The sequence below is a fragment of the Leguminivora glycinivorella genome, chromosome 2 (genome assembly GCF_023078275.1).
Source record: "Leguminivora glycinivorella isolate SPB_JAAS2020 chromosome 2, LegGlyc_1.1, whole genome shotgun sequence".
NCBI classification, from domain to species: Eukaryota; Metazoa; Arthropoda; class Insecta; order Lepidoptera; family Tortricidae; genus Leguminivora; species Leguminivora glycinivorella.
The window spans coordinates 6,257,686-6,283,831 of record NC_062972.1 but is presented as its reverse complement, the minus strand read 5'-3'; the positions used below and the strand labels follow the sequence as shown (position 1 = coordinate 6,283,831).

The 26,146-nt window shown below is 36.2% G+C and overlaps 1 protein-coding gene across 1 annotated transcript in view; it reads right to left on the bottom strand.

Annotated features, from left to right (window-relative positions):
- The window catches only part of LOC125242041 (endothelial cell-specific molecule 1), a 57,290-nt gene extending 32,059 nt beyond the window's left edge, over nucleotides 1-25,231 (bottom strand). The window contains exon 1 of the mRNA XM_048150751.1: nucleotides 25,091-25,231. The gene's annotated coding sequence lies outside the window, so the exon portion shown is untranslated. The remainder of the gene's footprint in view (nucleotides 1-25,090) is intronic.
- Between the last annotated feature and the right edge of the window lie 915 nt (nucleotides 25,232-26,146).

Genomic DNA, 26,146 nt, shown 5'->3' with positions numbered 1-26,146 from the left:
AAAAATCCATTTTTAGTATACATAAGTTATAGTTTTATTATAATTGAGAATTACTCTTCCATAAATAAATAATATTTTGCTAATATCAGTCTTACAGCATATCGTAATTATGTGGTAAAGGTATCGGTATGAAGTGTTATATGTTTTGTATTTCTATTGTTTAAGAATTTTTTTCAAATGTCTTGTATTGGCTGGTATTGTCTTTCTTTTGAATTATTTCACATTAAGCTTTGGCGAAGGGTCTCGCCTCGAACAGGATGGCCGAGCTGTAAGAGTAATTATTTATTAATGCCTTATATTTTGATTTATCTTACTGTTATTTATGATGAAAGTATTAAAGAATATCAATTGACTCATACTAGTCACTGGTTTCCGCCATGTTGCATTGTTATAAAAATGGCGGACATACAGTGACGGTGCCCAGTTCGAGTACAGACGAGTTGTAGTAAAGAAGTCTTGAATTATTTATTGTAAATTGGTTGTTAATATGTTTGTTATAAGCGAATAAAGTAAAGTGATGGTACAAGTAATAGTTTTCATCATCAACCCGGTAATGTCCCCAACAGGTGACAGTATAAAGAAACACAAGTAAAAAAAAGCTATTTTGACATGATTTTTACTAACTTGCAATGTATGTATGTATGTTTGTATGTATGTTGAGGTCAAATATTGCAACCCAATTTGAAGCAGAAATTTTCAACCGACTGAGCTGAAATTTTGTATACACACTGCGGATGACGTCCGCGTATAAGCTCCGACATGGGGCATTGGGTCCTTCGATATTGGGCAATAGTCTGCTCAGCGCCGAAGCAGCCCCGACGAGGCTAGGAACCAATTTGTCAAATGTTCCTCGGAGTTCCAATTTCGGTTTAAATTTAAGCCCAAGTACTTAATTTGGGGCGTAAGAGGGACCGCCTCACCGCCAACAGGCAACAGTTATCGTAGCTAGCTATCTCTAGCGCTCTTGCATATAGGCACGACAGAACCATATTGCGTTTCGATCGGCGTATAGCGTCAACGATTGTCATTTTGGCTAGGTCGGCAGCGATCTCTTTCTTGGGGCAGAAGCTAACCTTTACCTCGAAAACCACGTCATCGGTCGTGGCAAGTAACACCGCAAGCCCAAACAAATTAATGCGCCCAATTGTGAGCTCAGTTGCCACTGTGGCTCTCCTTATTATCCTGGTACTTTCTTCCCCTCACGGCTACTATTGTGTCGTCGGCATAACAAATGGTGATCATGCACAGAAGTTGGACTACTCTGATAGCCAAGTCAAAGCCAATGCTCCAGAGCAGGCGCACCAGTACCGACCCCTGTGGAAAACTGTGGGTAGATTATTGGGATAGTATAGCTGTGGGTAGGTGTATGATTATTATGAATATGCATGTGGGTAAGAAGAAGAATAAAGAAGTCAGTCTTGATTTGAGCACGTAGTCTCATTGACCTGTCCCTATACGTTTACGTGGCGCAGCCGGTAGGAACACCACACTCCATTCGTCTTTCTAGGCATCTTCCTCCTGATTCATTGAGCACTACCCTATCTGCAAGGTAATGCCCTATGGTGAATGATGATCCTCAAATAGAAAGGCGCATCGTGGAAGCAATGCGCCTATTTTATTACCACATAAGGAAGAGAGCCGAAGTAATTGGCAATGTCAAGAGATACTGCGATGGCTCCCTGCCTTTTCTCTGCTACCAGACCGCTGAATTTCTGCAACGCATCAATTGCGTCTATCGCTCCTCCAAGAACCCAATCTCTGATGTTTGGGCACGTGTCTTCCAAAATGCGTGCACAGCAGTAGATGAGACTTACGATGATGCGCTCAAACATCGTGCCAGTTTCATCTAGGAGGGCAATGGGACGGTATCCTAAGGGACAGTCAGCTGGACTACCCTTTTTCGAAAGGCACCGTCTGCCCACTTTCCAACGAGAATTTATACCCTCTCGGAGGCAGTCGTCAATGTGGCCACATAATCTACTTCCAAGATGTTTAAAGAGCCAAGGTACGCCGTCCGGCCCTAGAGTTTTCTGCCCTAGAGTGGCCCTCATTTTAAATGCTGACCTCATTATCTTGGCATCTGTTACCAAGGGGACATCAAGGAGACGAACCGACTCTTCCACTGGGGCAGCCATTGCAGGCATTACACGCACAAGCACAACTCACATTGTGAATCATGATATGTGCTTTGTTGTTTTACAAGACTGTGATTATAGGTACTTATTTATTTATTCTTTATTGTACATAAAAAAATAAGTACAAATGGTGGACATAATGCCTTAAGGCATTCTCTACCAGTCAACCACTGGGTCAAAAAAGAAACATTTGATACGTGCAGGCAGGCATCACTTCAGGCAGTACTTCAACTGTTTTGAATAAAAAATAATGGATTATTGTTTAATATTTTTTTTGTTTTTGTTTCTACTTAAAGAAAGTAATTTGAATCCTAACAAAATCATAATAGTCGATATATGTTGAATTATTAGTGGTAAACTTGTTTTTTCATTCAAACTCTCTTTATCCTGCCACGTTTTCCCTGCTACCCTGTCTATTGTCACTTTCTCCTGTATGTCTAAAATTTCAACTCGCCATAAATTCTACGTTTTTACGACTATTTCGTTCCCTTCCGCAAATTCCGTATCATTGATGCACTCAAAAACATATTTAAATCCAAAAAGGTACAAAAAACCATTTTCATTTTTTTTTCATTTACTTTACCCTGCCGGTGCCACTTTTTTGAGAACAAACCATAAACGGGCTTAATCTTGGCCACAGACTAGCAAAGGCAAGGACGTGGTCTAGGATGGAGTGAGCTCGCCTAGATGCCTGTTCACCCTAGATTTGAAGGTTGCCGGGTTATATGAGCTCGGAAATATAGCCGCCGATAATACCTATAATATTTGATGAGAAGTTAGCCTTTATACCGGTTTCGATTGTACCTATTCCGAATACTACATTAATTTGTTTACATTTGTCTTGAATAAATACTGCCCAGTATTACTTACGTATAATCAGAGATCGGATTTTGTGCGTCATCTCATACTAAAAGTAATTAAAATGACGTAAGTCACTAAGGGCCACTTGCACCAACGAAAATGGAGAGCTAACCCGAGGGTTAACCCACCATTTTATATGGAATTTGACAGATGACAGCCTACTAACCCTGAGTTAAGTGGTTGGTGCAAGTGGCCCTAAGAATGTCGCAAATCCGTCCGATCTCTGCGTATAATCTAATTAAGTAAAATCGTTTTATTTAACCGTGAAAGTACCACAAATCGCGGTTGCATCTGTACCTAAGCCCTTATACCTACAAAAATAGAATCCTCAATATTCTAGTCAAGAGAATTTAAGTTTTATTGATATCACTTTCTAACTATTGAGACTTGTATGTAGCGCCTTTCCGAAGCTGTATGTAAATATTCAAACATGTCATTAATCATTACTAGTTATACAACTACACAAGTATCATAAATCATAAATCCACAAAACTGCCCGAAACATATTAACAATGTAGTTTATTAAAGTGACTTTAATATTAGTATGTAGAAGTTTAATAACAGCATACAAATGAATATATTTAACACAAAGTAGGGTGAGGTTGCCAACAATGAGCCACCAAAAATTTAAATCTTAATAAGTCAGTCATAATAGGTCCAAATTCAATTTTTTTTATTCAGTGCATTTGTTATTTATCTAGCTCTAAATTTTCATCATTATTTTTTAATAAAACTGAATAGAAGTCGAGATATTTTAGTTTTTTTAAAAGATGAACAATGGCTCATTGTGTACAATCTCTGGTACAGACTGAACCGGTACTATGTATTCAATGAACCGGCCTAGTACACAATGAACCTACCATTATATAATTGCATAGTTTTTGATAAATAATTGCAAAATATACAAACTGATTTAGGTAAATATGGGGCAATTTAATAAATACAACATTTACAATGTCAAAAATGCTTATTTATTTAAACTAAGAGTAGTTTACTAATGTAATCGTCACAATATTCTTCGTTATATGAAAAATAAAGTCTTGCACTTCAAAAAACTTAAATAATATATGTATTATCATATATTTTTGTACTATATAGTAACGTTATATTAGATATATTTATATTAACTCTTAAACATGGCAAAAGTTGTACAAAATAGACCTTCCAAAGGCTAACTAGAGAATTACCTAGAGAACCTCCTGGTTCATTGAGTACTCTAGCCTTGTGGTTCAATGTGTGCTAGATACACATTTTCACTTTTTAAATTCGGTAAAAAATAAACGGCACAAGAAAGCCGCATCAGTGAATGTCTAAAAGATAGAGAAATAGTCACTCCGCACAACTGATTAATTAGATAAATCAAACATAACTACATTCTGAGAAAATAAAAAAACTAAATACTTAATTTTTTTCTGTTTTCTTGTCCAAAATCACAAAATACTTCACTACACGTGCAATTTCAACGCGGACCGGCCGCCGACTGGGGAGCGAGCGGGGGAACCATAGCGGCGCGTGCCTATGTTCGCAGTGCAGTTTGGCAACGTCGCATTTTCGAATAAAACCGTTGGTTCCTTGTGTGCCACTGGTTCTCTGTTGCCCACCTTACCCTACTCATGAACCCATCACGCTGACACGAAATGACGCAATTAAAATGATAAAAATGAACTTTGTTGGACGGTGTTTTGTAACGAGTATATTTAATTCGTATTCATTTCACTTTATTTACAAAGTAATTATTTACCTCACCATATACACATGATTAACGTTTAATTTTAATGTATTATTATGACTTTATTGTGTATTCTAATTATACCTACTGCACGGGAAGCATGGTCGCGCGATAGACGATAAAATATCAGGCCGTCCCTATCGCACTTACAAATAGTGCGTTAGGGACGGCCTGCTATTTTATCGTCTATCGCGCGACCATGCTTCCCGTGCTGGTGTATACAGTGTGTAAGTCTTACACGAGCGATACATTAAACGAAATAAGAGGTATTTTTAAGTTACTCTTAATTCACCAATCACCATCAATCTAGGTACTGTAAATAAGTATATTTACTTGCGATGACAATTTATAATGACATTAAAGTAAAATGTCAACGAGCGTTTGACGCGAGTGTGTTTGCATTACTGATGGGCCGACGGAAAGTTTCCAAAATTCTGAAATTTTCACATAGAAAAACTTCGGAAACTTTCCATACTTTGTATGGACAATCGTATGGATGGAAATTTTCCATTTCATAAATTTATTTTCCCTTTATTTTTCGTGAAAGTTTCGTGAATTTTTCAAGAAATTTAAGATTTTTTTGGAAAGTTTCCGCAACTTGCACATCATTAGTTTGCATCACATTGGCGCCGAAATATTTTTATAGATAACATTTTAATTACAATTCTAAAGGTTACATAATTTCTTCTGTGTAGAACTTGCTGCTTATTTAGTAGTTAGATATACACATACATGTATTTAATTTATGCGTGCTATTACAATTGGCTTTGATTGCCACATTATGTGTCGTGCTAAAAGCACTTATGAAACTGTTTACATGCCAATAAATCTAACTATTCCACCAAAATTAAAACATCAAAGCTTGCGTGTATGACTGCCTTAAGGGACACAGTCGCGTTCCATAAAAGCTTAAAGTTAACATGCGCGTATACTCAATGATCGTAAATCCTTTTATCAGTAGCTAAATCGGTTATTTGGAACGCCTCGCGGCTTTATGAGACTATTATCAATACCAACGAAAAACAGCTTAAGGGTGTATGGATTTCATACAATCTTAATTATTTTTCCTTTGTACCGCACTGGAGTGATTACGCGCGACCGTAATCTGACGTGACCCATATTTTGTTCACGGAACAGCCGTGCCCGAATAATGGTTTCATTGAATATTAAAGTACTCTGAATTGTTCCGGAGCGCTTTTCGCGCTTCATAAGGTTTATTTTTATGGTGCTATGGACAATGGGTTTTTTATTGATACAATCAGGATACGGTAAAATGCTGTTATGATATTCAGAGAACGCTTATTGATTTTTGTGCGTACCTAAAAGCCTTTTCTGAATTACTGCTACGTAGGCAAAGGTCTTCCTCTTTTTTATATGTATGTACTCGTATGTAGTATGTATTACACGCATTTATATTTACCCCATACTAGAGGCAAACCTTTCGAAAGATGTATAGGTTGCTAAGTTCCTACGCTATGATTTTTTAAATTCTATAGTTGTTTAGGACTATATGTTGTTTGTTATCGTTGGACCCAGTCCCACTTAAACCTTAGCAGTTGTCATGGCTACATTGGCTTTTGGTGTTGGAGTACAAGATGGGATTGCTGATTCTGATGATTTTGTTAATCTAAGCAGTTTAGCAAACTCTGGAGAAAAGCTGTTGAGCAATGTGAACGCCATAGAAACGGATAAAAAATACACGTGTCTTAAAATGGAGATGTTTGCGTTTTGTGTTTTTGTTTCATGGACGACGCTTATAGTTATTATCCGAAAACATAAAATATCTATATAAAAAATATTTCCCTGTTACAAAAATGAAGACCTCTAGTTGTAAACGCAAATAGCTCTAACCTCTGTCGGCGTATTGGTGATCTCGGCGTATCTACTACATTAAACATAATATATCCTATTGTTCTAAAATAATATTACTAAGCAAACTCTACCCATTTCAATTCAGAATATAATCATAGAATTTTGCAAAAATAACAATGTGATACTGATTACGTGACCTTACAATCTACAAACAGCGAGACATGAAATACTCTCAACGACCCATAAATTCAGATACTCCCAATGACGTTGCGAATGCTTCTGCTATGCCGTATGTTGAATTACAGGAATTTGATTCTCATTTCTTATTCCGTCTTGCAGCCAGAAACCCCCTGAATATTTGGTATACATTTTGGGAGAAACACGCAACATAATTACATATCGCAACGTCGAGATCTCATTCGTGTACTGTAAGAGAGTCGGCCTATCAGTGGAGAGCATCCAAACATTTAAACAACGCTTTGAATCAATATTTTTTTATATTTTAGGAGCTAAGTACAACCGTTTACTCTCAATCGCTGCTTCTATATGAAAGCCCCATTGAAGTGTCTGTTTTCCTTGACGTTCTTATACTGTTCCAATTTTAAATCAGGGACTGCCAGTCAGCGACCATGACTGCTGTAAAAGGTTTCATTCTGAATGCGAAACCTCTTACATATCCCTCCCCCTTATGTTAGAAGCAGCCATTGTTCACAATACTACACCCTATCCTATCCTATTCTACCCTAACTACCGGTTGGCCCTACCTAAGCCAGGCCCCCCTACACACAAAAAAAAAAATCTCCTAACACCCAATAGTGACAGCCTCATTCAAGGTAGCCAACATCTAACGCTCTTTGCGTGGTTGCCTAGTCCACGGTTGAGACCGCCATAATTTGGATAGTTGGACTATAGCCAAGGTCCTCGCAAATTAGTCAGATATGGACTATGGTTAGGAAAACCAATGGCAAAAACCTAACCCCTGCCCATCGACTAAACCCTTTTATTTTGAACTTTCTGACAGCTAATTGTCTGTGGCCATGACTAGATGACATTGACATGACAGCTGTTAGCAAATTCACCTAACTTCAAGTAAAAAAACAAGGCAAAACGTTTATTTCACATGAAAAAACATAATAAATTTTGAAGATGCCGATTCTTGTTGGCGGTGGCGTTGAAGTGGGGGCTTCTCATGGCCGCCAATCTTCCCGCCGCGCCGGTTGCGAAGTGAAGTGGAGCCCGAACGGCTCATGAAGATTGCTACAGCTGTAGTGTGCTGCACGTTGGTGATGACGACGAAGTGGGGTTGCATATGACCGCCAGCCATCTCGCCACACCGTGAACAGCTGGATCAACTGGTCATCTAGTCGGCCTTGTCTTGATACATGTAAAAGAAATGTGTATGAACATTGTTCTTTGTAGTCAGGAAATTATAAGGGTGTTGTGACGTATTACTCTATAACTTTAAACAATTATATCTATTTATTAAATATTTACAGTTTGGGGTGTGTTTTATTCCACAGTTACCACATATTTTCATATAACTTAACCTTATTGGTAGCTATAGGAAAACATTATGGAATAAATAAGCCTATCAAATAGTTTTTATTCTAATATAAACATTGCATAAATAATATGTATAGTATTCTACATGTTATATATTGCGCCAAAATAATTAGTTCTATGTGGTTATTTACAAATAATTATCCTTTTTAACATTAGGGATAGGCAAATGACATTTTCTGTCACTAGTCGTTTTTCTTTTGAAATAATGTACATTTTAGTTCACTAATCACAATTATTCCGTAAGTTCTACAATATAATGTATAATTAAAAGATTGAAACTAAATTTACATTGCCTATCTAATGTAACCTACATATCTAGGAAGATTTACTGCATATGTGTATGATTAAGTATATAGGTATGATGGAGCTGATGTTCACGCAATTTGCGTCGACGCCCATGGTCACCGAAGAGGAGTCGTAGAGTTTCTTGAACAACACAATCTTGATCGCCCGTTGCTCTGTTGAATGTCTCGCATTCCATTTTTACGTCAATTCTGCACAGCTATATTTTAACTACGGAATGGGTGATAATGAGTATTAGATAATAAGAAATATATCACCCGGAATAGCTCTTCGTATTGGCGACGATGGTCACTTTGTTTTCCTTCTTCTTAAAGCGCGTTTGGCTTATCGCTTGGCATGCGCTTCCTCGCGCTGTGAGGTCGGGGTTCGTTGTCTGAAAACTCTGAAACCGAAACTAGGGGAAACTTTCAGACGTTAGTGCCTCCACCATGTAAGAGAGTCGGCCTATCAGTGGAGAGCATCCAAACATTTAAACAACGCTTTGAATCAATATTTTTTTATATTTTAGGAGCTAAGTACAACCGTTTACTCTCAATCGCTGCTTCTATATGAAAGCCCCATTGAAGTGTCTGTTTTCCTTGACGTTCTTATACTGTTCCAATTTTAAATCAGGGACTGCCAGTCAGCGACCATGACTGCTGTAAAAGGTTTCATTCTGAATGCGAAACCTCTTACAGTACTTACGTTTTATAGCTGCTTACTTCCCTGTGATGGGTAAGAAAGTTAATACATTCTTGTCCTTTGAATATTTTATGCCTACTTCAGTCAATTACATAAGTAGATTGTAGGTAAATAACTTATTGTATTCTCAGTATATGTATCTATTTATGAGACGCGATATGGTACTGCAACGACCATATTTTTTTTGCAAATGCGTTATTAGTTAGGTTATTATCAATGTTTAAAACAAAATATGTTTCGATTGTACCTAATTGGTTTTTTGTTTTGTAACTTAAATAAATCCCTTTTCTTTGAAATTGAGGGCCGCAAAATATCTTACATTTATCAATAACATACACTGTAAAGCAAATTATACAGCTCCTTACCCTTCAAAATACCCAAAAGCCGACTTAAGTACACTGTTGAAAGTAGCGTGCGGTCGACAAACGCCTAAATAGCTAATGTACCTAAATATTTGGACCGTTAAGTGCTCACAAAAGGTCACTACAAAGGCTCTTTTAATAATAAATCATCCGAGTTAATCGCATGGGAGGTAAGGAACAAAATATATGGAGTCAGCTTTGCCCTGGAAGAGTCAATCAAGAGTGTAATAAAGCCATGGCAAGCCAAGCATGCCAAGTCAGCGTTAAATGTTATTTAATAGCAAAACGGGTTACTTTTCTGTATAAAGACGAATTAGGCTGTTGACCTATGAACTCAAACTGTAGGAATATATATTTGGAAAAGTTCTAGGATGGAAGATATATATGTACCTTTGGTGTGAAATTTCATTCGATAATATTAATATTTACTAAGCTGCCGGCGCTTAAGGTGGCCCATCGTTATTTTTATTTTTCGCATTTTTAATATAAACTTGCAGTTTTATTTATGGTGCTAACTGAACATGGATACGTAATAACTAATAATTTATAATACTCATTAAAACTTTAATTATTTCATAATAATTATGTATTTTCGTTTCACATCCACTTTTTCCCCGTCCGCACTGATTTTGCCGGTATGCAGAGATGTTAAAAAATAGGTAGTGCAATGTATTTAAATACAAAATACAAATACTTTGTTTTTTTACCTATTTCAAATAAAAATACAAAATAGTTTTACAAAAAGGTATTTGAAATACAAAATGCAAAATAGGTATTTTCAAAATACCTTTATTCAAATAAAATACTTTTTTGACGTAAGGTAAAAAATTTATTTTAAAGATGTTTTTAAAACACAGAATCACCAAAAAGCCCAGAAACCTGGCTCTATAAAATTAACACGTTAAAAAGTGAAGCCAAAAATTGACTGTCTCCATGTCTTTTACTTTAATATTATAAAAATCGAATGAAAGAGTTATATTGTAATATGTATGAAATATGAAAAAAATCCTAAAATAATAGTAATATTAATTAAGCATAATACATTACAGCTGTACTAAATAGAAATGCCTGCAGTCATTATGTATACGAATCGATATGGATTTTCCCCGATTATTCGATGTTCACGGTCAAGGTGCTTTGGGATCTTGCAACAAATAGCTTACTATTTATCGAACCTTATTTATTTATTATAGGATCCACTATGTTGGCAGCACTGAAAATAAGTGTATTTTTGTAAAACATTAAATTAAGCACTTCCGAACGTGTTGTCCCGGTCAGTACCTACATAACTTAGGCAAACAAAGAAAAAAATAGAACACGCGCTCGGTACCATCTACCTTACGTCAAAAAGTGACAAAAATCATTTTGTATTTTGAAGTGGTAGAAAATGCAAAATACTTGTACTAAAAAGTATTTCAAATAAAATACAAAATAGTTTTCGATAAAAGTATTAAAAATACCAAATACAAAATAGGTATTTTGTATTTTGTATTTCTATTTGAAATGCTTTTATTTCAAATAGTTAACATCTCTGTCGGTATGTTTTTGTTTTGTCGAGAGTTAGTTGTTCTCAGTTTGAAAACATTGATTACTCCGCAATGTTGAAGCATGTATGATCATGATCAACACTGTTTGTTTCCAGTCGAGATATAATAATATTCCTGAAGCAAACATCTAGAACTTTCCCATTATTTGAGAAGTGTATTTTCAAAAGAGCTTACTTACGTGTGAACTCTTTATAAAAATAAACTCCCTATTTTTTTCTCACTCCACTTTTTGTTGCGATTGTTTGTTTAATATTTACGGCTTATAAAATATTTATTAATACTTTCGATATACCTTCACTCTACAGCTCCATCCCCTCTCTACTTATTTTTCTAGAAAAATCTATACAATATTTCAGCAGGCGAAAGGTTATACTGCTTTATCTACGTCATATGATATTTACAATAGATGTTTATTTTTACCCTCCGTAGTTCAAAGAGTCTTTATCTAATTTTAACGTAGATAATAAATACTGCAATCTATACTACCATTACACGGACGTGGTCATAAACAAACTTTTGTCGCGCGAGAAACAAAACCGCTTTGTCGCCGTCCCGCGAGACGAGATGGCCGTAGTATAAATTAACAAGGGTTGTAGGTGAACAAAATGTTATTTCTAGTATTTACCAGTAGCACTTTGTATAAAGGAGCGCACTTACTATCAGGCCGCCGGACAACAAAGAATGTCAGCCATGCCATTATCTCTCACACAGTCCATCCACCTTATAAAAACATTACATCATTATTACTAAATATTATAAAACGAGTTACATAAATACTTCCTGGAGGTAATTCCGCCTGTTGCAACAACACTGCTTCAACTACAAACTTAAACAAACTCCACTGTATAACGTCTATGCCAGTGTAAAGTATTTGGTTAAAATAAGATCATTTATAAAAAATACGCGTATAAAAATCACCCCAACAAATAGTTCTTTAAGTTTATTTTTATGGTATACTTGAAACGTAAATTAAGTATAATATGATATTCAACTAAGTATGACATAGGTTCATAGGATGTGGCGATTGCAACGATAATATATATATATATCATATATATATGATATATATATTATTGTTGCAATCATACTAAAGTAGGTAACAAAAGTAATTATGTAGTATAAACTTGTAGACACTATTTATTTCTAAACAACTGTTTACGTGTTTACCCTAACAGGCCCGCTAAATCCTTAAATAGTGGAGTAAAAGTAAGGTACCCTGGACATAAATTCAATAACTCGTCCTTTTTGATATTTTATTGGGTATTATTATTAAGCATCAAATAGTAATTATGTACATAGATAAAAAAAAATACGATCGTATTCATATCTTATAAAAATCATGAGATAAAGTACATTATCCCACTTTTCGCTAACAGCAAAATAGTTAACCGAAAACTTTGTTAGATTAACTTTGTGGTGCACTCAGATGCGATCAGTTATTAGCGATATTACACAGAAAATAAATCTGATTGTGTACTTTTTTTTACCGTTTTCATTTAATGTGAATATCTAGGTAGGTAAAAATGGTGACCATGATATATATATCAATTTGCATTGTATTGAGTATATATAGACATTTAGCACCGATCTTAAACATATATTTTTAACGCTTAAATAAACATGAATTTCTCAGTAGGCATAAATTGTAACTGAGATTTTTTTGCTTAAGACCAGGTTTTTGTGTACTATAATCATGATTTTATCAAAATTAATACTGTGAAGGTCGCGCTTAAGAAACTGTAAATGTCAGTAATTTAAAAGGGTGCAAAGTTGTCGTAGAGCGGCTGGCGCGGGGCGGGGGGAGCGTGCGGGGCGCGGGCCTGGGAGAGCGCGCCGCGCACCGGCCGCGTCACCGCGGCGGATCGGTTAATAGGTTAGGGACGTAAGGTACCGGCCACACCAGAGCGTCGCGTGTCTCGGGGCGCGCAACGGACGTCCGCGCCACGCCACCTGAGTGTAATTCAAAAATCGTCTCCTCAGTACATTTTGTATAGGAAAGACGTAAGACGCGCCCCAGGCGGCGTGGCGGCGGCGTGGCGCGCGCCGCGCCGCCTGGGGGCGCGTCTTACGTCTAAAATAAACACAACGGACGTGGCGTGGCGCGGGCGTGGCGAGGACGAGGCGCGGACGGGGCGCGGACGCAATCTAAATTACACACAAGAGGTGAAAACACGGCTCGATGCGTCATTATACAGGCTGATTTCGTTGCGGAAACGTCTTCCTCGTCCGATGATGAAGATGCGTTTGCCTTGCTGCAAATTCTCAATATGCAGAGGCACAGGAGATATTGGGTTCACCCTATGCGAAAATTATCCGAACATTACAGATATTTCGAAACCATGGAAAAGTTGCATGAATATCCGGATCTTTTTCGTACAGTTTATAAAATGTCAAATAAAAATGCAAATAATAAACCTTTGAATTCAGATTTCTTATCCCTCATGCCTGTTTGCCCCACCCAACCATACCCAGGCTGGCCCCGACTCCAAAAATAATTGATTTGTTTATAATTTGGATGTTTAGATTATTGCAATACGATAAGAAATCTGAATTCACACATTCAGGTTTATTATTTTTTGCGTTTTAGTTTCTCCGTGTTTTGTAACGCGCTTATTTTTGAAGGCGGTTTTATATTAAAGAAAAATTTATTTATTTATTGATTTTAGTGGTTCCTATTGATATTATATACGTACAGTAGTGAAAGAATTATCCTTTAACTCCTAACTATTGAGGAGTTGACCTTCCATCATCAGCTCAGCGACATTAAAATTTTTACCATCAATCGTAAATATTGGTGTACCTATTAAAAATACACTAAAAACATTACATGTGCCTATAACATTTGAAGAGTTTCCTCGATTTCTCCAAGATCCCATCATCAGACCCCGACTTGGTGCCAATAGGACCATCTCGGGGTTATACCCGTTCGATTAAAAAAAAAATTTGAAAATCGGTCCACGATTCTCGGAGATATCGAGTAACATACATACAAAAAAAACCGGCCAAGAGCGTGTCGGTCCACGCTCAGTGTAGGGTTCCGTAGTTTTCCGTATTTTTCTCAAAACAATTTTCCTAGAAAGTCTTTATAAAGTTCTACTTTTTTGATCTTTTTCATATTTTTTTAAACATAAGGTTCAAAATATAGGGGGGGGGACGCACTTTTTTTTCCTTTAGGAGCGATTATTTCCGAAAATATTAATATGATCAAAAAACGATCTTAGTAAAAGTAAACCCTTATTCATTTTTAAATACCTATTCAACAATATATCATACGTTGGGGTTGGAATGAAAAAAAAAATCAGCCCCCACTTTACATGTAGGGGGGGTACCCTAATAAAACATTTTTTTCCATTTTTTATTTTTGCACTTTGTTGGCGTGATTGATACATTGGTACCAAATTTCAGCTTTCTAGTGCTTACGGTTACTGAGATTATCCGCGGACGGACGGACAGACAGACAGACAGGGGGAAACTATAAGGATTCCTAGTTGACTACGGAACCCTAAAAAACATTCAGTCGAATTGAGAACCTCCTACTTTTTTTGAAGTCGGTTAAAAAAACAACCTTTATTGCCGGCCGGCAAACGGCTGACCGATTGAAACAGAAACATAAATGAAAAGAGAGGGCGAACGGCGACACCTGCGTGTCGGCGATTTCAAAGGTAAGCGCACGTGCACCCGATCTCGCTACCTACGCCCAGGTGCGGGCGCGGCTTTCGACCTTCGCGCCGTGCAATAGAATTTAATGTCGGCTGCTCGTGTGCGGTCTGTTTGTTTTATAGAGTGGCGGCATTTTCAACATCAAAGGGTGAGCCTATTTTGTGCAAAATTCTATTATATCAATAACTTCTCACGTCACTAGATTATCGACTTTGAATGTCGAGTATATTTATAGTATCATCACTTTATTTCAGTGTACGAATTTCGTATGTGTTAAAAATCATTGTTCTAGCTTCATAAACCAGGGAGGAAATAATGGAGAGCGTTTATATGTCTTGTTTTGCCTTAATTCAATATCATCACATATTTTTGTTGCTGATAAAATAATACATCCTATATATCAAGGCCTTGTAGCTCGGCGAAAGAATCGTGATCGCGGAGTGCGCCGGCACTGATTATAATTATTTTGTCCAGTTATTATAATAACCTATACAAAAAGTACCGATAGAATAGGTATTCTAATCTATATCTGCATAGAACTATTTAAAACAAACCACAAAAGTTCATAGTTGATCGTTATTGGTACAGTCAGCAACTCAGCTGTGATTACAGATAAAGTGCCAAATATATGTATACACACACCTTAATGTACCAAGTACCAACACTTGTACAGGAAATAAAATACTCTATACATATTTTTGGCATTTTGTCTTGCCAGCTGTGTTGTTGACTGTACACGATCTAAAAAGGAGCCGAACGGTTATTATAATTACGCGGTGACTTGCGTAGTCGGCGGCCGCGCGATACATAGTGCTGTCTCTGTTCAGGCCCCGTAGCCGAATGCCATTTCTCCGACGCGAAACGAAAACGAAACGCAGTCTGGCTCTGTCGCGCCAATACGCAAGAGCGATAGAGATAGATATCTACTAGCGTTTCGTTTCGTGAGCGTTTGTGCCATTCGGCTACGCACCCTGTTCTCACTACCACGAATTTGAAGAACAATATTGCTGTCTCTCTCAATCTTTAGGCGTCATTCATATATTACGTCATACTAAATGTGACAATCCATGTTAAAGGATTAAAAAAGCGTGACATTGGGGGGTCCAAATAGTAGTCCATAAACCACGTCTTTGACCAACGTGAGTGATATCTCTGTCACTCTTTACGTCTTTACTAACAGAAATTTAAATAACAATAGTGCTATCTCTGTCACTCTTTACTAACAGAAATTTAAATAACAAAAATGATATCTCTGTCACTCTTTACTACCAGGAACTTAAATTATTATAGTGCTATCTCTGTCACTCTTTACTATCAGGAACTTAAATTGTTATAGTGCTATCTCTGTCACTCTTTACTACCAGGACCTTAAATTATTATAGTGCTATCTCTGTCACTCTTTACTGTGTGCGGGAAGTGCACATACCACGAGTTTGACTAACATGAGTGCTATCTCTATCACTCTTTACTACCAGGAACTTTAATTATGATAGTGCTATCTCTGTCACTCTTTACTACCAGGAACATAAATTTTATTATTATAGTGCTATCTCTGTCACTCTTTACTACCAGGAACTTAAATGATTATAGTGCTATCTCTGTCACTCTTTACTGTGTGCGGGAAGTGCACATACCACGAGTTTGACTAACATGAGTGCTATCTCTGTCACTCTTTACTACCAGGAACTTAAATGATTATAGTGCTATCACTGTCACTCTTTACTTCTAGGAACTTAAATATTTTTTTCGGTTTCGGTTTTGGTCTTGGTTTCGGTGTCGGTTTTGGTGTAGGTTTCGGTGTCGGTTTCGGTTTCGATTTCGGTTTTCGTTTCCATTCCCGTTTCGGTTTCCGTTTTCGTTTTCAGTTTTGTTTTTGTTTAAACTAACAGAACTAAAACTAAAACCAAAACCAAACCAGAAACGGGAAACCGAACACGGGAAACCGGATATCGGATACTGGTTACTGGTTACTGTCTACCGTTTACCGGATATCGGTTACCGTCTACCGGTTACCGGATACCGGTCACCGTTTACCGGATACCGGTTAACGGTCATTGGTTACTGGTTACCGGTTACCGGTCACCGAATACCGGAGACCTGTCACCGGTTACCGGATACCGGTTACCGGATACCGGATACCGGTTACCGGATACAGGATACAGGATACCGGATACCGGTTACCGGTTACCGGGTACCAGATACCAGAAACCAGGTTTTGATTTCTGGTTTCTCATGTTACAACGTGTATAGATTAGTCGATACCAAGTCGGACACTTCCGATTAGGCGATTTCGGCTCGCATTGTTACGCAGCATTCGGGTGTTGAGTTTCTCACACATGAGGCCCCCTAATAAAATTTGTACCACTCATATTATTGATTTGACTCTCGCAACACAAACACCTCATGCCCACACAAATACACACAAAATAAAATCATTCACAAACTTCAAATCATTCAAAAACTCAACAGTCACACGCGCTCCTCGCGGTCCTCTAAGAACTCCCTTCATCGCATCGGCTCATCGTCCACAAATCCGAAAAGATCCACCGATAAATTTGTACCGGAAAGACCTCACCGCGACAATGTCACATTACCCAAATTACTTCAAAAATCCTCTGAAAGTGAAACAGTTCATTAGGTTTACCGTAAGAGTGAGTGAGACAGACACGCACTGTGCTTCAAATTTGCCTCGCCAAAATACGTTACACACGACTCGAAAGAATACAGTCTTAAGCGCCGCCGCAAGCTTTCATACATATTACGTTGTTGTGATCCAAGCATCTCGTCAAGCTCGATAGGTACTATTATTGAGCTAACGACTTGACCAGTTTAACGTGACCTATCGGACTAATTGATTTGTATGACTTTTGTCACTTGTAATAAGGGAGCTCTCTTATACTGGACGGTGAAATATTTGTTATCGAAGCGTTTTGAAAACGCGGCGCCCTTGATATCGCCGAGCGAAACACGTGTCGACGACTCGCCGCCCGTTCCCGCTACTACTATACTAGCTATACCTACTCTGTGCACGACCTTATTCTGCAGGTAATAACGTTCATATTAAAGCGCAAGTAAGAAAAATATCAATTAAGTAATGAATCTTACATATTTGTTGTTTAATTGATTTCGTATAGTACTAAGAATATATTAATGGCAAAATTTACCATCTTTCAATTTAGTTAAGTATTTTTCCTTTCCTAAAATTATCAATATTTAAGATTTTGAACAAGCGCCAAAAGTATTGGTATAAGTTTTAATAATTTATCAACACACGTAATATTATATTCATAATAAATTGCAGGATTACGGTTAACAATATTTTCTAGTGAAATACGCCTGAAAATGTGTAACTTACTAAACCTTCTTTATAAATGATAGTTCTGTATGAATTATTTATAAAAATTTGATGTTTTTATATGAAATGCAGGTGTCACAACATAATACAAGCAATTTTTCCGGATTACATTTAATACTTTAGTTGTAAAATCAAAAATTATTCAAAGTTCGTTTTTATTTTTTTTAAATTGAATCAGAACCCTAATTTGATTAATAATTTGTATTTTAACTATCACTAATGATACTTTATACGACAGAAAAAGAAAATTACGGTTATCGAATTATGTCCAGGTCAAGCTATTTTTACTGGTCTAAAAATATCCGCCCTATGGTAGTAAAAAGTAATGTGTCCGAAGTGGAAACATTTTCTCATTTTCCTAAAACTTATTTGTCCGTTAATCCTCTTAAGAACAAGAACGTCTTACGGTTTACCTGTAAATAGGTACATACATACCGATGTGTAATTGAAAATCCTGAACCACAATACTCGCAAGGCCTTGATACAAATAGAAGGGACATACACGCACCAAGTAACCGTCCCAAATCTGAAAGGTCTTTTTAGGGTTCCGTACCAAAAAGGTACAACAGGAACCCTTATGGTGCGACTCTCGATATGGAGGCCAAAGTGTGGTAAAGACGTAGTGTTAGTGTTCCAGTCGTTTGAACGTGATCAGAAACATACTTATCTACCTTTTAGTGGGAGTAAAAAATTATGTGACGAAAAAAATAACGATTGTTTTCGGGGGCTTAAAATTATAATTAATATACATACAGGATAATAAATACATAAATTTTTGACGTTTTCTTAACCTTTTTTTTCGTTTTATAATCACCCAGAATATTAGCATTTTATGAGCATCTGGAATATATTTTTTATTTTGGTAAATATACTCCCCCCCCTTATCTCCGAAACTACTTCTCCTAATCCACCTAATCTAATGTAGTTTAAAGTTTAATTGAGCGCTACGCCAACTAACTGTCTCACAGTTTGGCGAAAATTTAATTTAAGGTACTATGTAACTGTGTTTTTTTTCTTTAAATAAATTAAAAAAAAAAAAAACTTAGCGTAAAATTAAAAAAAAATACACGAGATAGCCCTTCACCTGTAGATTACAGGAAAACCTATTAGAAATCTACAGTCAAGCGTAAGTCGGACTTAGGAGAAAAAAACTCAAATTAAGATTTTCACTCACTGCTGCTGCAAGTACTTACTAAATGTTTTAAAATTTTGTGAGCGCGATTGACAGGTAGAAATAAATTCATTTCTGTTTAGAAATTATTCCAAATTTCGATCATTTGCCAAAATGACTTAAGTTCCTACGAAAAAGGAGGCGCTTAAGACCGTTTATAAGTTGCCTGTCCAAAATGTTGTCCAAATCGGTCCAAAAAAGGGTCATATATACGAAAACATAAAATTTGTGCCACCGAAAGCCCAAATCTGAAGTCCATTTTGCTCTGTCTTATCGTTTCCGAGATATACGCAAAATCTTGAATGTACGAAATTTAGTGGCAGTACTAATTAGTTCCGTAGGTCCTCCCGTCGTCAGCACACCGCACCCTCGTTGAGCTCTGGCAGCCTTACTCACCGGCAGGAACTTAACACTATGAGTAGGGTCTAGTGCTATTTGACTGCGGTCTTTTGTAAAGCGGAGGTACTTCCCCAGTTAGACTCTGCTCTACCTTAGAGTATATTCAATTTAGTATCGTATAGAGTTATCAGTCAAGATATTCAAATGCAGCGCCATCTATTATTAGGTTCGTCAACTTTTCATGTGACTTTCCATGCCTAAAGGTTCGCACAAGTCACAAGTCGCGTAAATTACTTAGTAAATTTTCCCGAGAGATGGCCCTAAATACAATAATGCTCATTAGAGTACCTAATATACTTCTAGCACACCTCGGAGGCTAGCGATCAAATATATTGAAAGAGGCGCATTCCTAGCACACAGTCTTAGCTCGTGTAGGTTAACGCGTACTATGCTTGTATGAGTGAAATATGACAGGTCGACTTCTCGTGTTTTTGACTGGCGGTAACTGTGAGGTAACCGAGAGGGGGTGGGCGGCACTTTCAGCGGGGAGCGAGAGTGGCCATACTGTACGATAGTACTCTTTATTATACTGTGCTTCTAGACAAGTCTTATATGAGTACCATGAGATTATCTTAAGAGAAAGTTTATACGGAACCCTCGGTGAGCGAGTCCGACTCGCACTTGGCCGGCTTTTTTTTATCAGAAGACCGTGTACAAAAATCTTTGGGTGATATGTAATATAAAAGGTAAAAACTTGAATTCGCCCTTTTATTTTAAATAACATTGTATTTAATTTTACAGAATAGGATCTACAGATTATTATAAAAATACATTGATTTAAAATTATCACAAGATATACTGAATAATTAACATTCTGTGCTGCTACTTTTTGACTGGACCACTCTTTAGTACTTAAATAACACTGTAATCGAACGTATTCAAATTAACGAATCAGACGAAACCTACACTAAGTAATTTCAAGCATATTTTGGATTTGCTGTGAATTGGTTTATACTGTGGTATTATGTATTAAACAAGATACTCATATTAGTACCACCTATTATATCAAACAATATAAGCTTGAAGACGAGTTAGATTTCAATTATTAAGATGCAACCTTCAAATCTAGAGAGAACAGGCATCTTCTGGGCGCGCTCACTCTATCGTAGGCCACGTCTTTGCCTTTGGCTAGTCTGTGACCGAGTAAGCCCATTTATAAAAATAATAAAATAAAAAATACAAGCTCCAGTACGTACATGAGCAATATCTGGACTAATAATCTTTTCTAAGTCACAGAATTTCAACCACAGCTTTTAAACTCCATTGTAATTTTTCAAACATTCATGTTTCTTTAAAACAATAAATTATTTTCAGCTTCAGTTTATATAATTCAAGTCCCGAAATGCTAAACTTAATACGTAGCAACTATGTATATAAACTAAACCCGATACGACTTCTCGGTAACTCGAGAGACATTATCAGTAGCTCAAGATAAATTCAAAGTTTCACAACTGTCGGTCTTAAAGTTGATTCGTTTCGCACTCGTATCTCGTAATTATCTAGAAAATATCACAAAGTAATTAATCCGTTTGCAAATTGTACCCAAATCGTGACTATTGCTTTATTTTCGCAGCTTTCATCTGGGACCGAAATAAAGCTGTACATAAATCAGATTACGTTCAAGTTCGTTAAACTTTCATCGGGAGGTGCGCGTTGATTGAAATCCCCTCTATAAAAGTACGGCTCTAAACCCCTTTCCCGTCGAGGAATAAAAATGACGAAGGATTGCATTTTCATCTTAATATTCCAGTTACAATGTTATTTGTGAGAACTATTTGTGATTGGTTGATAGGTACCTACCTACTGTCTCTTGTAAATGTATTTACAGCGGTATATTTGTTGTTTTGCATTTTGGTATTAAACCAATGCAAACATAAATGCTAGTCGCCTCATTCATTGCACACTGCTCGATGTTCTTGGACGCTCATCGCAACATTGGCAATGGCTACTGGTCGTCTTGTGTGATCGCTTGCATTAAGACTGTCCCTTAATATAGAACTTGGATTGAAACTACAGGCTAATGCTACTGCAGGTTATTAACTTTAGACTGATATTTGTTGAATCATGTTATTTAAAAGTGTCTCAGCAGCGTGAATACGGACAAAGTAAACATAGCAATGTTCACGATAGTTGATTAACATGAATCAAATATAATTAGGCCAGTGTACGGTCGATTCAGGCCATGGCCTGAAAGTAAGCCACGCCACGTACAGTCAGCAATAAAAATAACTGATAAAATAACGCCGAAGAAGCCATTCCGTAACCGCTAAATAGAAAGAATAATAATTAGACTTTTTTGATCACGATCTATACAGATTTATCTTTATTTAGAAAAGTCATTCAGGATGTCAAATACTTTTGGTGAGCTGTTTCATACGCTACTATTGATGCTGTCGGTACGTATTTTGCGTAGCGCAACAGAAGTCCGCTCGACCCATTGAATTGGACAGTGTTATGGAATAAGCGATCAAGCGACAGTTAGTTGAAATCGAGAAAATGAGCTAGAAAGATTTGAAATTTGAATCAGTTGTTGTAAGTTCATTTATAAAGAAAAAAAGTTAATTTTGACATTGAACCTATAAAAGTGTTCATAATTTAAATTGATAAAAAAAATAACACCATACCTATTTAAGTTTCGAAGTTATTAACGTTTTTCCGCTTGATTCTTTATTGAACTAATACTGCGATGAGGTTAATTTATTTCGCCGTAGCGTACTATGAGACATATTTTGTCGCTTGATTCTTTAATGCAAATTGTTAGAGGTAAAGTGAATACTGGAATAAAATAAAATTCCATATATTTGAGTAAATAGTGCTATTGTAAATAAATTAACAATACAATGTTTTCCTCCACAATGATTAGGACTAATCCGTCTAACAATTTAGTTTTGTTCTGCAATCAACTTTTTTTAATAAATGTCAAAAAAATCAGCATATATGGCAAAATTGGCATTGTAACTAATAATAATTCATTAGTACTAGCCAGGATTACACACATAAGATATTATGATATAACAAAACCTCTTGATACTTAGTTCTCATTAAGCGAAATATCCTGCAATTTCAAATATGTAACAACGAATTAAACGACACCAATAGGGCGGTTAAATCGATATTGCGTTTATAAATCATCAAAACTTTAAACCAAAACGAATTAATAACATCTTTATGGCGTTTAACTCGATTTTGCGATTTAGAATATACGCTTATTATAATTTGTAAAAGTAAATTTGGCGTTCAATTCGTTTTTACGTAACGACTTAGTACACAGGGCCATACAAATTTTAACGTGTCGCTTGATTCTACCCCTTAAAATAAGGCTGTAAGCATGATTTTTCAACAAAGAAATAATCAATACTATAGATTATCACATTTATATCCGAACTGCATTCATAACTTTTTTTTCGGATTTTGGCGCTTAGTTCGCTATTCCATAACACCGTCCAATTATTATTACTATGTATAACGTATAACTCAAAGCCCGTAGCATATAAAATAAGACTAGAAGAGAAGCATCGACCCATGCACAGCGCAGCAATTTTAGTTTTTTCATATACGAGTATATCCCATTAGTAGGTAGGTGATGGATATATATTTACTAGTAAGTAGGTATGTTTGCCTCGACTTTTTTGGAAGCTTTGTTTACGATTTTTTTTTTGCATATTTTGAACAAGACAATAGGACAAAATTTTTATCGGGCTTTACAGTTTTCTGTAAGATGTCTTCTCAAGGACATGCCACACTTAGATAAAGACAAAGTTTGAAGTGAAATAATGTATCCCCACTTTTTATGTGGTGGATTCTTTTTTCAGTTTTTTAATTTTTTAATTTGCCTATGTCAGTCTTAAAACACCTAAAATTTTCTTAGGATTAATGTTAACACCGTTCTGAGATAAAGTAATATAATAGTCCCTAATTGTATAAAATCTCCGCTTAGCCCACCTAAACCTTGACACATTAAACATTCCTAGGCCGCAGCAAAAAAACCTTTATTAATGGTTCGGCCTAATCTTAGCGGAGCTAAGCCTTCACTGGATTAACCTAACCACATTTAGGCCTTTGCGACTATACGATGCTAATCTAATAGCTGTTAACAATACGATATGGGCACGGTAGGAACTTAACCATATAGTAAATTATCATTATTAAATGCAATATAAGTAATGGAAATATAGTAAATTATATAACAATAAATAGTAAAATTTGATAAGTATGATCTTCACCACCATATTATGTATATTCATGAAGGGTAATTTGATACCTGATTTCGTTCAGATTTCGGTGGTGATATTTTATATAAAAAAGCATAGATTAAATGAGAGAAACTTATAAAAATCTAAGTACGAATAATACCTATGTATTAAAACACACCGAAGTTTTATATTATTGAATATAAAATATAATCTAAATCCCAGCAGCTCAAATGTTCACAGTTATCTATAAAATATCACCGTTCTCTCTCAGATGAATATTTCAGGCCAAATTCGGGAGACCTGAATGTGTTATACCCGACCTACTATTTTAATATTAAAACATGCAAATCACAGCATTACCATGTTCCACTTTCTTTCCCGAACCCTGCATACAAATGCAGCCGAGTATTAAAGTATAGTTTATTGAATAGCCTTTATTGTTATTTTTCTATTTTCCCTCAGTGGACCAGACGGCATTAGAGACAAAAGCATAGTGTTGTATTTTTTGCGTTTATGTGTATGCGATTCAGGAATTGTATTGTATGTATAGACCACATGGCATGAAAGGTGATGAAATATGATTGTAGAAGATGAGCATTACCTAGTCATATTTAAAATAAAACTGTGTTTCGTATGTTTTGACAGATTTAAAAATAATCATTGTACATGTAGAATTCTAGGATTTAGTTTCATAATTACTCCTATAAGTATTTATACAATATATTTCATCATGTTATATCATATTTATTTTCGTTCATTCGTACTAAATTTGGATTTAAGGAACTTGAATAGTCAAGAGTAAAATAATTAGGTAACCTTCTTGGCCTCGCTTCCATCTCTGACCCTAACATTCAAAATGCTTTTCAGTTTATTCCATTCTTACTTAAACAACAACTGTGCCCCAAATGTGTTTCTGTCTTTTTCGGAACAAAATTTTAATGGATGAATACCTAAAAACTGGAATTTACGAAAAATGTTACTTGAGGAATGTTTTAATCATTTGTAATACTCGTATGCCGTTTTGTACAAACGTTAGTGTCGTATAGTCAGAATTTCTGTTTTCATCATTTAAAAAAACATTTGCACAAAAAATAAGTTGAAAAAAAATCACAAACGTTCTTTAAAGTGAGGCAGAACAATTTATCCAACCCCGGCAATCGCAGTCAAGAAACTAGACTCTTAGGTGTTTGCACATCCTAAAAATGTACTTACCTATTCAAAGACAATATTCGAATAATCTGGTTATGAACATTTATTTTGAATTAAAAACATATTTAAAATACAACTCTTGTTTTATACTATAAACTAAAATACATTACCTTTTAATTTTCTCAGCAGACACATCCCTTTGGTCGTTTATACAGAGTCAGCTCACAAAACAAACACAGTCAAATGAACGTTATATAATTTGTATGTAGATGCGCGTAACAATACGTCAGAGCAGTGATTCAAGAAACGGAGCGTCCTCCCCTCGCAGCGTCCAGAGCGTTACTGATTCCCGTCAACACAGTCGGAGGAAAGCTTGCGAAGACCGGTGTGAAATGCGCAAGTCACCCGGCGTTTAACTTATCCTACTTTCAAAATTCAAATTGTCATATTATTCTTTCTTGTAATGCTCACATGGGACGCTAAGTGCGCCCGGCTGTGGGTAAGTTTCCGGCGTGAGGGCTGCGTGTTTTCACGCATCGACTTCCTTTAGCGTAAGCCGATGATATTCCTAGCCGATGATAGCCCTGGAAATTGTGTGGGCGAGCATGACTTTTGAAAAGGAATTATATAGGTATACAGTATAAGCATTCGGGCAAAATATTACTGTGGACTTAATTCGTAAAGAAATTAAATCAACCTCATTATTTATAATATTCGAAACAGTATTAAGGTAATTAATACATCTAGCGACGCAATAATGGCGACCGTTCGAAACTTTGTCTTATAATTAGCACATAATAGCTTTCAGCGTATTTCATAAATAGCACATGTTTTAGATTTATTTTTCACAAAACGCCTACAGCAAATGAAAAGAGGGGGAGTTAATTTTGAAACCCTTTGTACTACGGACTTGGTAATAAAATAACTTTAACGTCTTTCTTTACGATCATTATTAGACCTCTTTTGTGTCCTCTTGCCTGTCATTAGTGTGCAATCCTAAAGCACTATGTATATTTTTTCAAAATTATTACAAAATATGTTACTGTTTTATTTCTATTTTATACTGTCTGAGCCAAAGAAAGGTCCGCCAGATAATAAACGGTTACCGTAGCTGAAAAAGGTGTGCAACTTCAGGATCTAAGATCACACGCTCGTCTTCAGTTATGTAGGCAGTAGGTACCCACTATTTTAATTACAAAGAAGCAGGTTTATACAACTAGGGAACA